Source organism: Mustela lutreola, chromosome X (assembly GCF_030435805.1).
Source record: "Mustela lutreola isolate mMusLut2 chromosome X, mMusLut2.pri, whole genome shotgun sequence".
Lineage (NCBI taxonomy): Eukaryota > Metazoa > Chordata > Mammalia > Carnivora > Mustelidae > Mustela > Mustela lutreola.
In genome coordinates this window covers 88,265,886-88,274,046 of record NC_081308.1, presented here as the reverse complement: position 1 = coordinate 88,274,046, position 8,161 = coordinate 88,265,886, and the positions used below count along the sequence as shown (strand labels likewise).

The 8,161-nt window shown below is 41.9% G+C and overlaps 1 pseudogene; it reads right to left on the bottom strand.

The window, feature by feature from the left end:
* Window positions 1-3,558: 3,558 nt before the first annotated feature.
* LOC131821798 (tubulin beta chain-like) lies at window positions 3,559-4,168 on the bottom strand (annotated as a pseudogene).
* Window positions 4,169-8,161: the final 3,993 nt, after the last annotated feature.

Sequence of the window (8,161 nt, the reverse complement as noted above, 5' to 3'; positions counted from 1 at the left end):
AGCACTAGGAATTTATTGGTGGACCCCTCCTCTTCCCTTAGGAGCACGACCTTGCCTAAAACAATACATTTTTCTTTTCTAAAAAAAATGATTTTATTTGTCAGGGAGAGAGAGAGAGAGAACAAGCAGAGAGAGCCACAGGCAGAGGAAGAAGCAGGCTTCCCACTGAGCAAGGAGCCCAATGTGGGACTCCATCCCAGGACTCTGGAGTCATGACCTGAGCTGAAGGCAGACTCTAAACTGAAAGAGCCACCCAGGCATCCCAACAGTACATTTTTTCTCTAATAATTTCCTTTTTTCTGCTCTCTCGCTCTCTCCCTTTAACAAACCTTTCTCTCTCTTACTCTTTTTTTATAGTCCTTTGGAGTTTCCCTCTATTTGCTAGATGGGATGCTGCCTGATTCATGAACGGATTAATAAACCCAGTTAGATCTTTAAAATTTACTTGGTTGAGGGGCGCCTTGGTGGCTCAGTTGGTCAAGTATCTGCCTTCTACTCAGGCCATGATTCCAGTGTTCTGGGATTGAGCCCCACATGTAACCCCACATCTAGCTCCCTGATGGTCATTTGGGGGGGGGGGGCGGTAGGGAAGGCTGCTTCTCCCTTTGCCCCCCAGCCTGCTCGTGCTCTCTCTCGCTCACTCTCTCTCAAATAAATAAATAAAATCTTTAAAAAAATGTACTTAGTTGTTTTTTGTTATCTAACACAAGACATGTTATTCTTTGTAAAATGTGCTCCTTTTCATTAAAAATTGGAGCGGGCTCCCACCTAGTGGCCATATCCAGGATTGCAGCTCAGAGAGTCCCGCCTGGGGGATAAGCAAAGTGCGGCGGTGGAGTTTGGGATCTTAGTTTAATGGTATCAGCCAGGTTTCTAGAATTATTCTTCAAAGGGAATAACTCCTCTGAAGCTATCATTTTCTGGGATCTCTAAACCTTAATTTGTTTGTCCAACCTTTGTCAAACGGAAGATAAAGCTGTACTTGTGAGTTTGTATTTGAGGGGTGATCCAGCTGGAAGAGACAAACACAAGACCACACATACTCCCCCCACGCCCACAGATACACTGTCAATTCAATTTTTATTGGCTTAATTACCCCATAATTGAATACAGTGAAAGTTTTTCAAAGTAAGAAATATATGTGCATATTACTTCTGTCAATTTGTCCACAAATATATTGTGTTCAAATTTTTATCCAAATACTTTTCCCCTCAATACTACATTTCAAACAATATATGAAAGTATATTATAAATTAGTCTGCATCTCTCATCAACCCAACTGCCACCCTTTGACCCGAAGGGGTCTATTGTCAGTAAGATGTGTCCTTGTAGGTAAGGGTTACATGAACATAGACACCTGCACACACACAGTGTCTCTCAAACAAGAATCACATTTCTAATCTTTTTCATATTATTTTTTTCCAGTTAATATTCTTCTTGGGGTTTATATTTTCATCTTATTAGTTCAGTAGTGATGGTTAATTTTATATGTCTGTTTGACCGGTCATGGGGTGCCCAGTTTAAACATTATTTCTGGGTGTGTCTGTGAGACTGCTTCTGTATGAGATTAGTATTTGAATTGGTGGACTCAGTAGATTGTCATCCCTAGGACAGCTGAGTCTCACCTAATCTCGTTGAAAGCCTGAATAGAACACAGTGTAAAGAGGAAGAATTTTCCCCTTTTTCCTGCCTACAGCACTGCTTGACATCTCATCTTCTCTGGCTCTCACATTGGGATTTAAACCATTGTCTTCCCAGGTTCTCAGGTCTATGGACTCAAGCTGAATGTTACCACTATCTGTTCTGGGTCTCCAGCTTGCAAATGGCAGACTGTGAGACCTCTCATCCTCCATGAAAGCATGAGCCAATTCCTCGTAAATCAATCAATCAATCTCTCTCTCTATATATATATATACACATATATGCACGTCCTGTTTCCATTTCTCTGGAAAACCCTAAGACACTACTGCTTTAAGTATGTTCTAACATACTTATTTTTTTAAAAGAATTTATTTATTTGACAGAGAGAGAGATCACAAGTAGACAGAGAAGCAGGCAGAGAGAGAGGGGGGAAGCAGGCTCCCTGTTGAGCAGAGAGCCCGATGTGGGGCTCGATCCCAGGACCCTGAGATCATGACCTGAGCCGAAGGCAGAGGCTTAACCCACTGAACCACCCAGGCACCCCAATACTTATTGTTGCTATATATATTTATTTGAATTTCTTGCTGAAATTAGTTGCTAATCATTTCTTTCAGTTGTCATTTATTTTTGGCTCTTGGAGCAATGTTATTTTTCAGTATGAAAAAAAGCAAATTCAACACAAAATAGAAATTTGAAGAGTAGGGCAGGATGAAATCAAGGGAGGAGAGTGGGTAGGTAATAGCAAAAGGAAGAACTGAGATGTTGCCAAAAGGTGGAGGGTCTCCTTGTCCCCTGTCTGGAAGAATGATTCAAAAGATTTAGGTGCCAATACACACCTTTCCACATGTACACAGTAGAGCTGGGTTTCTTTTCTTTTTTTTTTTATTTTTTAAAAATATTTTATTTATTTATTTGACAGACAGAGATCACAAGCAGGCAGAGAAGCAGGCAGAGAGAGAAGTGGAAGCAGGCTCCCCGCTGAGCAGAGAGCCCGACGCGGGGCTCGATCCCAGGACCCTGGGATCATGACCCGAGCCGAAAGCAGAGGCTTTAACCCACTGAGCCACCCAGGCGCCCCTAGAGCTGGGTTTCGACTAAGAAAAGGTGGGGATGGCCTTTCTGGAGGCTTTAGGGATCAAGGGAGGGCCTTTCTGGAGACTTTAGGGGTCAAGGCTAGTTTCTTGCCCTGCCTTCTCCAACCAGGAGAAAAAGAAGGAATCTAACATGTGAAGGAGGTTATAGAGGAGAGGGAAGGATCTTGCTTAACAGAGCGGGGTAGACCCCTGCAAAAGGAACATTTCAGGACAGAGCTTGGAAGAAGACTAAAAATAGAACTAATATTGTCAACACCTCCTGTGAAGCTGAGAGAGGAGCAGGAAAATTCATGGAAATGAGGACTCAATAACCTGGATATCCTTCTCCAAAACTGCTCTAGAATAGAAAACTCTACCCCTTCCTTACAGCTACCGCTACTACTATGAGGTAGCTTGGTTTCCTTTCCCCTGGTATACCACATGGGCTTAGGATAGTGTCCATCAACTGGGTTTTTAGTACGTGGTTCTAAATGAGATATGATTACCTAGCTTCTTGGAGAATTATCTTAAAAAACAAAGAGAAATATCAACTTAACAGATAGGAGAAATGGACAGCAAAACAAAATACAGGGTTACCCAGAATGGCAGAATATCTAGGTTTCCCAGAGTGGAAGAGAAGAAACATTCAACACCCAACAAATACTAATTGAGTGCCTATTATGTACCAGGCACTGTTCTAGGACCCCCCTTCCAAAAAAGGAAGCAAAGCAAAACAAAACAAGATGAGACAGAGGCAGAAAATGCAAAGTCTGAGGGAGAGAACCAGGGCAACTGAGGAGGAAGGCTGAAGGAACAGAGAAGCCTTAGATGATGGTGCTCTGCCTTAGGCCTCCTCTTTGGCCTCCTCACCAAAATCCTCCTATTCTTCTGTGGTGGCATCCTGGTACTGCTGGTACTCAGAGACAAGGTCATTCGTGTTGCTCTCAGCTTCAGTGAATTCCATCTCGTCCATGTCCTCACCTTTGTACCTGTGGAGGAAGGCCTTGGCTGGAAGATGGCCATGAACTTCTCTGAGATGCTCTTGAAGAGCTCCCAGATGACTCTGCTATTTCCAATGAAGGTGATTGCCATCTTGAGGCCACGGGGTGGGATATCTCAGACAGCTGTTTTGACACTGTTGGGGGATCCAGTCCACAAAGTAGCTGCTGTTCTTGTTTTGCGCATTGAGGGTCTGCTCATCTTCCTCCTTCATGGACATCTGCTCACAGAAGACAGCAACCACAGTGAAGTAATGGCGTGGCAGGCATCCCAGGCAGCATCATGTTCTTGAAATCAAAGACCTGCTCATTGATTTCAGGCACAGTGAGCGCTCAATACCGCTGACTTCCAAGGCTGGTCAGAGGTGCAAAGCCAGACATGAAGAAGTGAAGATGTGGGAAGCGCACCATGTTGACTGTTAGCTTGTGGAGGTCAGCATTGAGCTGACCAGGGAAGCAGAGGAGTTGTCAATCATTTTGTTACTGAGTGCACTTCACTAATCATGACTATTAACCCAGTACCTGAGGTGCAGTTTATAAATGTTTTTCCCTTTTAAAAACACAACACTTAGTGTTTTTTTCATTTAGAAATTGTTTTTGAAAAAAGGAAGTATTTTAAATTTCAATAATGTGACTTAGAAACAACAGTATATTTTTTCCCTTGCTTCCCTTGCCTTTTGCGTTGTTCCTAGGAAGATGTTGCTGCGGCAGAGGTCGAAGAGGTTGCTGCCCGTGTTCTCCTCAAGGATTTTGATGGATTCCTTTCGTACATTGAGGTCCTTCATCCATTTTGAGTCTATTTTTGTGTGTGGTGTAAGGAAATGGTCCAATTTCATTTTTCTGCATGTGGCTGTCCAATTTTCCCAGCACCATTTATTGAAAAGGCTGTCTTTTTTCCATTGGACATTCTTTCCTGCTTTGTCGAAGATTAGTTGACCATAGAGTTGAGGGTCTATTTCTGGGCTCTCTATTCTGTTCCATTAATCTATGTGTCTGTTTTTGTGCCAGTACCATGCTGTCTTGATGATGACAGCTTTGTAATAGAGCTTGAAGTCCGGAATTGTGATGCCACCAACGTTGGCTTTCTTTTTCAATATCCCTTTGGCTATTCGAGGTCTTTTCTGGTTCCATATAAATTTTAGAATTATTTGTTCCATTTCTTTGAAAAAGATGGATGGTACTTTGATAGGAATTGCATTAAATGTGTAGATTGCTTTAGGTAGCATAGACATTTTCACAATATTTATTCTTCCAATCCAGGAGCATGGAACATTTTTCCATTTCTTTGTGTCTTCCTCAATTTCTTTCATGAGTACTTTATAGTTTTCTGAGTATAGATTCTGTGTCTCTTTGGTTAGGTTTATTCCTAGGTATCTTATGGTTTTGGATGCAATTGTAAATGGGATTGACTCCTTAATATCTCTTTCTTCTGTCTTGCTGTTGGTGTAGAGAAATGCAACTGATTTCTGTGCATTGATTTTATATCCTGACACTTTACTGAATTCCTGTATAAGTTCTAGCAGTTTTGGAGTGGAGTCTTTTGGGTTTTCCACATATAGTATCATATCATCTGCGAAGAGTGATAATTTGACTTCTTCTTTGCCGATTTGGATGCCTTTAATTTCCTTTTGTTGTCTGATTGCTGAGGCTAGGACCTCTAGTACGATGTTGAATAGCAGTGGTGATAATGGACATCCCTGCCGTGTTCCTGACCTTAGCGGAAAAGCTTTCAGTTTTTCTCCATTGAGAATGATATTTGCGGTGGGTTTTTCATAGATGGCTTTGATGATATTGAGGTATGTGCCCTCTATCCCTACACTTTGAAGAGTTTTGATCAGGAAGGGATGTTGTACTTTGTCAAATGCTTTTTCAGCATCTATTGAGAGTATCATATGGTTCTTGTTCTTACTTTTATTGATGTGTTGTATCACATTGACTGATTTGCGGATGTTGAACCAACCTTGCAGCCCTGGAATAAATCCCACTTGGTCGTGGTGAATAATCTTTTTAATGTACTGTTGAATCCGATTGGCTAGTATTTTGTTGAGTATTTTCGCATCTGTGTTCATCAAGGATATCGGTCTATAGCTCTCTTTTTTGGTGGGATCCTTGTCTGGTTTTGGGATCAAGGTGATGCTGGCCTCATAAAATGAGTTTGGAAGTTTTCCTTCCATTTCTATTTTTTGGAACAGTTTCAGGAGAATAGGAATTAGTTCTTCTTTAAATGTTTGGTAGAATTCCCCCGGGAAGCCGTCTGGCCCTGGGCTATTGTTAGGAACAACGCAAAAGGCAAGGGAAGCAAGGGAAAAAATGAACTACTGGGATTTCATCAAGATCAAAAGCTTTTGCACAGCAAAGGAAACAGTTAACAAAATCAAAAGACAACTGACAGAATGGGAGAAGATATTTGCAAACGACATATCAGATAAAGGACTAGTGTCCAGAATCTATAAAGAACTTAGCAAACTCAACACCCAAAGAACAAATAATCCAATCAAGAAATGGGCAGAAGACATGAACAGACATTTCTGCAAAGAAGACATCCAGATGGCCAACAGACACATGAAAAAGTGCTCCATATCACTTGGCATCAGGGAAATACAAATCAAAACCACAATGAGATATCACCTCACACCAGTCAGAATGGCTAAAATCAACAAGTCAGGAAATGACAGATGCTGGCGAGGATGCGGAGAAAGGGGAACCCTCCTACACTGTTGGTGGGAATGCAAGCTGGTGCAGCCACTCTGGAAAACAGCATGGAGGTTCCTCAAAATGTTGAAAATAGAACTGCCCTATGACCCAGCAATTGCACTATTGGGTATTTACCCTAAAGATACAAATGTAGTGATCCAAAGGGACACATGCACCCGAATGTTTATAGCAGCAATGTCCACAATAGCCAAACTATGGAAAGAACCTAGATGTCCATCAACAGATGAATGGATCAAGAAGATGTGGTATATATACACAATGGAATACTATGCAGCCATCAAAAGAAATGAAATCTTGCCATTTGCAACAACATGGATGGAACTAGAGCGTATCATGCTTAGCGAAATAAGTCAAGCAGAGAAAGACAACTATCATATGATCTCCCTGATATGAGGAAGTGGTGATGCAACATGGAGGCTTAAGTGGGTAGAAGAATAAATGAAACAAGATGGGATTGGGAGGGAGACAAACCATAAGTGACTCTTAATCTCACAAAACAAACTGAGGGTTGCCGGGGGGAGGGGGTTGGGGAGAAGGGGGTGGGATTATGGACATTGGGGAGGGTATGTGATTTGGTGAGTGCTGTGAAGTGTGTAAACCTGGTGATTCACAGACCTGGGGATAAAAATATATGTATATAAAAAATATATGTTTATAAAAAATAAAAAAAAAAAAAAAAAAAGAAACAACAGTATAATTAAAAAAGGAAAAATGTGGGGAGCCTGTATTGTTAGCCTCAGGAAGATTATAGCATTTAGAACCCTGGCATCAAGACATCAAGACAAGCGGAAGGAAAAAAAAAAAAAAAAAAGCTTGAGTAATTCCAGAGTGAGCTGCTGATCAGGAGATAACAGAGTTGGCTCATTGATTGATTCAACTTCTCTAAAAGAAGTACTTTTAGTTGGTCATAATGATAGGTAACCTGCATAGCTGTTAGGATCAAAGGTGATAAAATATATATTTGCTTAATGTGGCCCTGTACATATCACTTTCTTTCCCTCTAGATCATCTGTTCCAAGGGTAACACCTGAGTTTCTGCCTGAACCCCACTTCTCCCTAGAGATCAGCCAACAGATGTGGTCTGACACCCAGGTCTCTCCGCATAAAGGCCGTATTTCATTTCCTCAGTTATCTTTATCACCCAGAGCGGTTGCTGAGTGAATACCTGAGCGGCCACAATGGCAGGGGGTTTGTGATCCAATGACTTCTCCATCCCTGGAAGCCCATCTTCAAAAAGGGAGACTGCTCTGTGTCCCCTAGGGAGGGGTAGGATGAAACCTCATTCCCATCTCCACTGATCTAGAGAGGTAACTTAAGTAGGCTTTGTCAGTCTGAACCTGGACACCTGTGAAGCAGTACTCACCATACCTTTGTACAGAACTGTTTCAAAGAGTAAATGAGAAAAGTTGCCTATATTATATGCATGTAGTGGGACTTCAGGGGCCCTTTAAATGTTGAGCTAGAACACACAGTCTGTGCTGGCTGAGCCTCAAGGATAAGGCAGGCACCGTGAAAAGTTGTTTCTCTTAATGAGATTACAGAAAGGTAGAGGAGGGAAGCAATTATCTCTCTGATATGCCTTGACTCAAAGTTTTGGACAGAGAGATTCTTCACTTTCTTGGGCGATTCAGAATCTCATAAGAGCTGTTCAACATTGTGCCCCTGAGAAGACCTTAAAGCAGTTCCCCATGCTAGGAAGACAGGCTTGTCTTTGACTCACCTGGTGAGCTCAGT